This window comes from Dama dama, chromosome X (genome assembly GCF_033118175.1).
Source record: "Dama dama isolate Ldn47 chromosome X, ASM3311817v1, whole genome shotgun sequence".
NCBI classification, from domain to species: domain Eukaryota; kingdom Metazoa; phylum Chordata; class Mammalia; order Artiodactyla; family Cervidae; genus Dama; species Dama dama.
Genome location: NC_083714.1, coordinates 33,647,371 through 33,657,628, shown reverse-complemented (window position 1 = coordinate 33,657,628; position 10,258 = coordinate 33,647,371). Strand labels below are relative to the sequence as shown.

The 10,258-nt window shown below is 42.8% G+C and overlaps 1 protein-coding gene across 6 annotated transcripts in view; it reads left to right on the top strand.

The window, feature by feature from the left end:
- Positions 1 to 352: 352 nt before the first annotated feature.
- Positions 353 to 10,258, top strand: part of ENOX2 (ecto-NOX disulfide-thiol exchanger 2) — a 292,451-nt gene continuing 282,545 nt past the window's right edge. For 2 of the 6 annotated variants that reach the window (XM_061138043.1, XM_061138039.1), the window contains exons 1-2: positions 354 to 552; positions 1,857 to 1,916. The gene's annotated coding sequence lies outside the window, so the exon portion shown is untranslated. Of the gene's footprint in view, positions 553 to 1,856; positions 1,919 to 10,258 lie in introns of all 6 variants that reach the window. The other 4 variants (XM_061138042.1, XM_061138044.1, XM_061138041.1 and 1 more) reach the window with 4 other exon arrangements.

Sequence of the window (10,258 nt, the reverse complement as noted above, 5' to 3'; positions counted from 1 at the left end):
CCTTCAGCAGACCCACAAGCACAACCCCATACTCCAAGAAGGGAGATTCTGTAAGACTGCACATTTCAAACTACAACATCCAGAACACTGTCCTCAAGCCGAAACTCTGGGGACAATAGGAACCGGGGGAGGGGGCTGGCGAAGGGGAGGAACTGTGGGTACATAAAAAGAAAGGTCCCGACTTCATCTCCCACAATCCTCTGTCTTCACTAGAGTCTCTCCGCCAATGTCAGTATTGGATTCCACCCCCTCCACCAGGAAGAACAGCCTCCAACGACCTCAAACTACATTTCCCATGAGGACAAGGGCTCGGGCCCGAGGCTCTCCCGGTGACCAGTAACCAATAGGAGACACCTCAGCGGCTGCAGAGTGGGTGAGAGTCCAACCTGGGCCTGGGCGCCGGGCCTAAGCCGGCAGCGCCAGGCGGGGCGTGTAGAAGACTGTCCCCCGGCGCCGTGCGCCGCAGGGGCACTGCCTGCCCGGAAGCTGCGGCACCTCCCGATTTTCCGCGGCTCTATAAGGAGTAGCGCTTCGGTAGCCGGGGAGCTGGAGGTCAGAGAGGCAGAAAGCCTGAGCCGCGGAGGCTGGGGACTGTGGGACTGAGGGGGCCTAGGGAGGATGGTGCTTCCGGGTCCGCGGGCCTCAGCCCTGACTCCACCCAGTTCCGCCTCCGAGCGGGAGGGGGCTTCGGGCCGGGAGTCCGGGTGGGCTTCGGCTGTCTCACCGCGCGCGTTCCTCTGGAGCCTCGGAGCGTACCCTCTTTTCTCTTTTCCCTCAACTCTGCCCTCTATCTTTTTCCTCCACAACGCCATCCTGTATCCCCCACCCCGGCCTTGTGCCTCCTCAGACGTCTAAAGTTAGGGTTCTCCACCAGGGTCTTCCCTAGGCGGCGTCTGGGCTCTGCTTACTGCTTGCAGGAGTTGGGCGGTCTCTTTTTCCTCTCTTCTTTCAATTTGCACTTAGGGTTTGGGCACACATCTCTCCCACGCACGCACACCCCTTTCCCTTTGGGGAGTGGGAGTTCCTTGCCACACTCTGGGGGTGACTTTTTGTCAACTTTTCAGTTTCTATCTCTTGATGGTGAGATCATGATCGTCGCCATCTCTTTATTGGCCCTCCAACCGCTTGCCCCTTGCCTGACCGGATCTTTGTAGCGGAAAGGGTTTCCCCTCAATTTTCGGAAGGGATGGGCAGCAGATAAGGGAAGGAATCTCGCTTTTGAGAAATAGGTGTTTAAGGTTCAGTGCAGTGTTCTGAGAATAAAAGGCAAATTAGACTTATTTCTTTTAAAAAACGAGCACGTTAGGGCTTTCCAGCAAGCGTTGATGTTGACAAATATTTAGGGGGCGCACCAAGTACGGAGTAGACTGTGCAAAACGACACTGTATTATTTTATTATTAAAAACGCGTGCAAAAAGTGCTGAGGGGGTAGTGGAAGGGGATACTGATGAGGTGGGAAGGTTGATCAACGGGAAGTCTAGCCTAAGGGTGGAAGAGCTGAAGGCTTGAAATTCATCTGCTTCCAGACCAATCCTTGTCGGCTTTGGGAAGGAGATGAATTGTAATTTGGGCTCCAAAAGAGTAAAGGGGACTTGAAATGGGCTAAGAGGAGAGAGAAACTGCTTCCTGATACTGGGGTTGGAATTGGAGAAGGATAGAAGAGGTAGATACAACAGGTGAGCGTCCCTGAACTCAAGTAAAATGTGTCAGCAGGGATAGATTGGGAAGGAAATAGTGTTGAAAAGCTTGGGATCATAGACTACTTTAAAAAATCCTCGTAGTTTGGATATTATTCTGTATCAAATAAAATTGAAAGCAAAAATTAAGATTGGGTGATTTTTGTTTTTTCATCCTAGGGGAACCTGATTTGAGATCAATTCTTGGAGAGCACAAAGAAGTGTGGTGGTATGTTCCAGGTGTGAGTTTCACTTAAAACCAAGAAGAACTTTGTCTTATAGCCTGTTTTGTTTGTGGCTATTCTTACCTACACTCTATAGTTGTCATTTTAAAGCCTGGTGATGTAAATTTATTTTCTTAAGAAATGCATTTGCTGTCCTTGTGCATCATATTACCTGAATTGTAGTCAATTCATTGGGCAGACAATAGTGATTGCTATTTATTGAGCCCATATAATGTTCCAGGCACTATCATAAGCACTTTGTTGCATAATATTAAGAGTCTTATGATGTAGGTACAATTTTTCTAGAAGAAACTAATATGTCAAGAACTTAAGCAACCCGCCTAAAGCCACATCATTTGTAAGGAGTTGAGCTGGGGTTTGGAACTCAGATTTCTGACTCCAGAGCCCATGGTCTGTCCATCATGGTTTGCTGGTCCCAATGTTCACTTTTGTTCTTGACTTTCCATTTGTGGTAAGCAGAGGTTATTGTGAGATACATTCGATCATCTTGGCAAAAACATGAGTGATTCACTTTTAGCTTCTATGTCAGTATGTATCTGCCGTAAAGTAGCTGCCAAAACCAAGTTAGCTTAACTGCTACTGCAGTGTGGCTAACTGAGTCTGCCAAAACTGTAGTCAGTATTACTATCTCTGATTTAGATGCTTGTCTTTATAAAACTTGTCATACCTCTAAGCTATTTGGGCCTGGACAGAATTTTGCCTTTTATTATATTTTAGGCTTTAAGTGACCTTCGGGGCACTGGGTCTCCTCCATGACCTTTGCCCCACATGAAGCATTGGAGATGCAACAGAGTAGGACATATGAGCTCTCTCTAGGTTTAGTTGGGAAGATAGAGACCCGTCATTCTGAGATAATATAGTATGTAGTATAACAGAGACAGGTGCAAAGTGCTACCGGAGGATGGAGGAAGGTGTGACTGTCAGGGAGAGTCAGGAAGAAGGCTTCTGTGAGGAGGTGACTTGTCAGATAGGTCTTGAAGGATAAGAAATTTATCAGGCAGGAAAGAGTGGAGGGGAGGCCTTGCAGATAGAGGGAGCAGTCTGTGAAAGATATGGGGTTTTTACAAGAGCAAAGGTGTGTCCAGTATTGAGGGATTCACCTTGGCTGGGGTACAGATTGTTTGGGGAAAGGAAGGTATGATGGTAGAAGAGTCTGGAAGGATAGGTCAGGGCTGATTTGTGAAGAACTCTGAACTCAATGATGAGAAGTTTGGATGTGCCCACATAGGCCTATGTTTCTCAAAATGTAGGGCATCTACCACTGGTAGTTATGTTGTACTCCCACAAACATTTAAAAATTTTATATATTCTGATGTGGTTTATAAAAAGATAAAACCAAATTACGTCATCAAATCTAAGGTTACTTAAGATACAGCTTAGTGAAAAGAGAAAGTAACCAGTTTTAAGTTGATTTAAAAAGAAATAAGTAATAGTACACATGGTGTGTGAATATGGGAAAATCAGCAAGTAATATTCCAGTGACTGAAACTTGGAAAATATTGCTTGTTGGCAATAAAAAGAAAAACATTAAAATGTTTTAGATGAGGAATGTCGTGATCAGGTTTTCACTTTAGGATGTGCTGGAAGGGGACGTGATCAGTTAGGAGGCTGGCAGTCTGTTCCAAAGAGAGACGGTGAGGACCCAGGGAGGAACACACAGGAGGAGGGAACAGAGTTGAGAGACATTTAAGAGGTAGAATTTGTAGGACTTTGTAGGTTTGAATATTATTATTTTATCAGTTTCCAAGGTGGTGCTAGTGCTAAAGAACCTACCTGCCAATGCAGGAGACATAAGAGACGTGGGTTCGATCCCTGGGTCAGGAAGATCCCCTGGAGGAGGAAATGGCAACCCACTCCAGTAATGTTGCCCAAAGAATCCCATGGACAGAGGAGCCTGGTGGGCTACAGTCCACAAGGTCACAAGGAGTCGGACATGACTGAAGTGACTAAGCATGCAGACACGCATTTATCAGTGTCATCTGAACTATTTTAAAAGACTGTAGGTCATGTGCCTATTATCCTTTTTATGCTAAAATGAGCATATATTGCCTAGATCAGGCTATGTACGTATATCCATGAAGGTAACAGTGGAGGCTGTTGTCATGAGTGGGTTTAGATTATACACAAGCATCCTCACTGTCTTACTGAGTATCCTTGAGAGATACAATATACAAGGAGTTATACAAGGAGTATGAGTGTGATCTGTGATCCTGAGCCATCTGAGAAAGTCCTTCAAGACTCAGCTCAAATATCAGCACCCCTGTGAAGCCTTTCCTGTAACTCCCCCTCCCTCCACCACACACAGACACACACACACACACTCACACACAAATGCACGCGTGTGCATGCACACAGAAAGCAATAGTAGGCGCCTGGCTTACACAGCACCCTGCACTTACCTCTTTCCTCTATCCTGTACCATACCATAGTGTGCTGGTCTGTGGATGTGTCTGTCTCTTCCCTAGACTGTGAGCTCCTTGAGGGCAGGGACCAGCTCTTATGTATCTCCACACCCAAAGCATCCAGAATAGTACTTAGTGCATGGTAGACACCTAATAAATGGTAATTGGGTGAGAAGAATGGATCAACATATTTACATGAATATAACTCTGGACCTTGGTCCCACAGAGTGCCAAATACCATAAGAAGATTAGCTCTTTGCTGCTTTTGCAGAATGTAGTAGTAAGTTAAAGTGACTTGGGTGTATAACCTCACTAGAGGTTTCTTTTTCTTTTCATTTTCTCCCACTTGCCTGTGGTTTCCTTTCTTTTTTTTTCCCTCACATTTATCCACCCAGCCTGCTGTTCCTTAGGCCTGGCCATTGCTTCCCTCCTCTTGACAGAGTTCACATTGTTCACAGAGTTCACGGCCCTGATACTCTGCCAAGGATCCACCCCTCCTCTCTACCCACCAAATCCAGTTGATTTCATCCTTGAAATCACTCTGAAAGGGGTCTCCTCCTACTCATAGACACTACTAGTGGGGCTGTAATTTGATCCAGCCTTTCTGGAAAGAATGTGTCAATATGAATCAAAAATCTTCAGATGGAACATAGCTTTCAACTTCTAGGGCTGTATGCTGAGGAAATAAATGTGAAGTTTCTAAAAATTTAGCTCCCAGGATGTCTAGCCCAGAATTGTTTATAATAGCAAAAGAAAAAAGAAATAAGGAAAGAAAAAGAAAAAAATTACATTTTAGATGTCTAATATTAGAGGTTTGAATTAAATCTATTGTGGTACATCTATGGATTACTAAATAACCATATAAATTGATGTTCCCAAAGAATATTTAATGATGTAGAAAGTTGTTTATGATATATTAAGAGAATATTCAAATTATAAAGCTGATAGATCTCTTTGCACACACACACATACACACACACACTTGACACACATGTACACTCACCCCCCAAATCAGTGTACATATATACATAGGAAAAATCCCAGAATGTTAAATACATAAATAATTATTGATGGAGTTTTCCTGTAAATAGAAAGATTACGTGAGTTCTATTTTTAGCCTTTTCCATATTTTTGCTAATCCTCTATAATAATATATTTGTACATTTTTAAAAAGTTACTTAAAAATGCTTTCCCCATGTCCACCGCTATTACCATTGCCTTAGTTTTGGGCACACTGCCCCCTCCTACCCTGCAACACACATATGACTTCTACCCAGGGTTACTACTGCCTCCACCCTGCCTCCCTTCCAATCCTTTCTCCACCAATGCTGACAGAATGAATGATGTTTCTAAATCACAAGTCTAAAGCTATCCAGCTCTGTATAAAATAGTTCAAAGGCTGCCCATTGTCCTCAAGATAAAATCTAAATTTCTTAGACTGTTTATAAAGCCTTTGAAAATCAGTTCCCTGCTTTTCTTTCCAGCGTCACTTTTTCCTGCCACAGCTTACTTTTCTTGAAGACTTGGGCCAGTGCCTGATGCCTAATAGGTGTTTAGCTAATGCTAACCAAATATTGGTGTTCATTGTATGGGTTAACTGTTGTGTGCCAGGCAAGTTACCAGTGTTTCATTTCATCCTCAGAGTAAAAATGTTAAATACACACAATAGTTATCCCTATTTACAGATGAGTAAAACTAATTAAATGCAAGTGGTAAGAAAGTAATCATAATAAAGAACATTTTTTTAAGAAAAAAATCAAACTCCTCTATCATAATACAGCTTTCATTTTTCTGCGGCCCCTGCCAGTCTTTGTCAGTATGCATCCAGACTTGGTTCATTCCCCTGGGCAAGTTATATGTGACCACAGCATAACAAGAACAGTCCAGACTGACATGATCTCACTACATCACTATTCACATTGTGTTAATGTACAGAAATCCTTCCTTTGTGTCTACAACACTTCATGCAAGAGAGACAGAAGAGCTCCAATTGCTCTGTTTTTCTTTCTGTTTTGAAATTCTATGTCTTTTGGGATGGGGATGTCAGCAAAGAGCTACAGAAAACTGTGATAGAATTGAATGTACAAGAAACAACGTGTCTCATGGGAGCCAGTGTCATTGGTTAATTTATTTTTTTTAAATGTCATGTAGATGTATTTTCCAGCAATCTGTCCCCAGGGAAGACCTTGGTTGAATTCAACTGTTAATCCTATTTACAGAATGCAGCTCATGCATGCACTATATTCTTGCATTGTTAAGTGATCTTAGACATATGTAGTGGATTACCATAATGATGCACAATCAGGTGAATATGAGATATCTGATTTTCTCTACAAAAGCATATCGGTGTTCATATTGTCACTCAGGATCCTGCCATGTGGTCTTTCCTTCATTTTTCTTACAAATAATCCCCATTGTGCAAAAATGGATGCTCTTTAAAGGATAGAGGTCCTAAGCATGAACTGTCAGAATAAAATGATATCGCCTTCTAAGGAATTCTCACCGTTGTATACTCCAGTAAAAAGAATGCATAGTTCTGCTCCATGATCAAATAAGTTGAAATTGTAAGTAGAGTTTCATTTGATGATTTACTGTGAGCTTACTATGTCCAAAGCACTCTGCTAGGCACTGCCCTAGATACTTGTAAATACCCCCTTTTCTTGCCTTCCAGACAGACAGAGAGATCTAGTGTACATACAACAATGAGTGTGAAAGAGCAAAGGAAAGAAAGAGAAGCTTTCATCAAGCAAACCTATCATATAAATGAAAATTTACTCCACTGAAAATTGGGATACCTGCCAGTAGGGATTTATTCTTTTTTTTTTCCTCTGTCTTTTTCCTCTGTGGGATATATAGGCAAAAATGAGCTCCCAGATAGCTGATAAGCAAATGATCTACTTCTCTATTTACAAACTGTTTGAGGGAAGAAACGGGGACTTTCTGTAGGTCCAGCCCTGCACAAATCTGCTGGGGATGTTGTGAGAGTTATGGCTGTGTCAGCTTTTCCAGGGTTTCTGTCTCTACTGCGGAGATTTGGCAGACACCTCAGACAAATTTTATGTCTCTTAAATCTTCCTCAAGCTAGACTTGGCTTTTAGATTTATATGTACAAAAAAAAAAAAGCGAAGTGTTTACCAGTTTGACATTTTTGAAGATCAAAACAGACTCCGTTTTTTAAAAAAGTTCAGCACACACCTCAGTCTAGTCTACAGAAAGGGCTAATTGCTTTTGCTATTTGTTTGAAACAGCTGAAATGTTTACTTTCTAGAAGTGGCAACTGATCATATGTCTAAAGATTTATATGCCAGGTCCCAGTGTTGCTTCCTCTTTTTGTTGCCTGCAAAGTCTCAAGTTTTGCTATAATCCTCATTGTCTTTTTTTTTTGCCTTTACTGATATGTAGTAGAAAGTGCTGTAGGATGGGAGGTCTGGGGACAGATATTGTCAATCTAGGAGACAAATAAAAGATGGTTTTTGTTAGCTCCTCCCTGTCCCCCTTTTTGGTTCTCAGTCTTTCAATGATTCCTTAAGCACGATAATGATAGGTGAGACTAGGAACTGGAGAACTTTCCATGACTCCATTAATAAGGCTGGTCCAAATATATCAGGCAGGGGCAGCACAAATACAAGTCTGGCTGTAATTCAGAACAGTTGAAACACCGTGTAGAGAATATTACATAAACAACATGGCCTCAGTGGTAAACTGTGAAGACGACTTGGGGGAAATCCCTAGTAAGGGTCCTTCTCATCCACTCCAGCTGCTCTTCTTAGCCAGCAACAACTGCCAGTAAGAGCTTCCTGGGGTCGAAACTGTCCCACAGTGAGGCCCCATAATATGTCCTCCTACCATTTCTTCTTCAGTCAAGTCCTCAAACACACTTCACTAGGATTACTTTGGTCACATAATATTCTAATTTTCACCTTTCAAGAGATGCTTAGTTCTAATTCAAGGAGCACTTGATATTCAAGCTTATTTATTCAATAGGCATTTACGCACATATACAGGACCAGATCTTTTGCCAAGTGCTAGGAATACAGTGATGAATTAGAAGTTGTCCCTGCCTGCCCTTAAGGAGCTCACAGTCAAGTTGGGAAGACAGACACCCAGACCAATCATTTTATTACAATAACAAAGGTGCTCAGAGAAAGAACTATGTTATAAGGTGTCCTGGGAACATGATGGAGGAAATTACTGCTAGGGGTGGGCTCCTTACAGACCAGAGTCTAGCTGTGCTGAGTCACAAAGATGAGTGGGCATTGCCTAGAATCTTGGTGGACAAAGGGGTGGTGGGAAAGAATTCCAGAAAGAGGGAACACAGCACATGCAAAACAGTCACATGTGTAAAAATGAATTGTTCAGAAAAAGGTGAGATATTGTGTATGAATCACTGAGAGTATAGAAGAGGGCACAGGATAAGGATCTGGGAAGGTTTCTTGTGGCCAGTTGGTGAAGGAAGTCTGTTGTTAAGGAGTTTGACCTTTATCCTATAAGCAAGGATGAGCCAGCACAGGGTTTTATTTTATTTTATTTATTTTTTATTTTTTTAGCACAGGGTTTTAAATGGGGGCATAACATGATTCAATTGGGGGATGGGCTTTATGGGGAAAAAACTGGAGACAGAAAGTCCACCTTTTGATTTGGGAAGTGATTAGGGAAGGCAGTCTGAGAGACCTTCTCTGATCACTTGCCCCTATTCGGGAATGCCATCTCCACTAGGTGGTTCACTATACAAGGATCACTGTGAATAATCATTTCCTTCTACACGCAGGACAGAGCTTCCTGCACACCTTCACGTGTTGCTTAGCTGAATATTCATTCTTTCCAACTCAAACCAGTGGTCCCAGTAGTAATTGGGGCTTGACTATCAAGAAGGAAATCAGAGTTTCAAAGCATAGCTGCTAGTTTAAAAAACCGTCTGAGGCTTATTTATTGCTTACTGAGTCAGTGGGCCTGAGGGAGAGAAAAGGAGAGAGGGTGAAGAGGTGGCTGTTTCAAAAAAGGGCAGCAAGTAACACAGATGAAGAAATGACTGCAGTGGTCTAGTTGTCTTTACTTGAGTTGAAAAATAAATAATTTGAGAACTTCTAGTTAAACACAGACAAAAAATGGGCAGCACCCTTGGAAATCCCTAAAGGCCATATTGAAATAAGGGAAGTAGAAGATATAAGGGCCAGAAGTACATGCATATAAAATAAATGCATGATGAAGAGAACTGTGCCCAAAGGGTCCTATTTAGCCAATCAGTTTTGGAGCATATTATTTCTCTGACTCAGATACTATAAATGGCTTCCCATCATCCATAGGATGAGGTCCAAACTCTTTAGCCTGGCATTCAATACTTTCTGCGGTCTGGCTCCAACCTGCCTTTCCTGTCTTCATACTTCTGTCTTAACAGAACTTATCTGGCCAGCTAGTTACCCTCTCAGACACTGCTTTGGCTTTCCCTCATCTATACTGTGAGCCCTCTCAGGGTGGCAACTATGTTTTTAACTTTGAATCTGCCACAGTGCCTAGCACAGTGTATTGCATGTAGTAGGCACCCAACCAGGTGGCACTAGTGTTAAAAACCTGCCTGCCAATGCAGGAGACTTAAGAGATACAGGTTTGATCTCTGGGTCGGGAAGATCCCCTGGAGGAGGGCATGGCAACCCACTAGTATTCTTGGCTAGAGAATCCCATGGACAGAGGAGCCTGGTGGGCTACAGTCCATAGGGTCGCAAAGAGTTGGACATGACTGAGCGACTTAACACACACACACACACAAATATATCTATGGGTTGATTATTGTTCTTCACCCCCACCATTCCTTTCAATTTCTCTACTTGTTCAGTCACTCAGTCCTGTCTGCTTCTTTGCGACCCTGTACCGTGACTGCAGCATGCCAGGCTTCCCTGTCCTTCACCATCTCCCGGAGCTTGCTCAAACTCATGTCCGT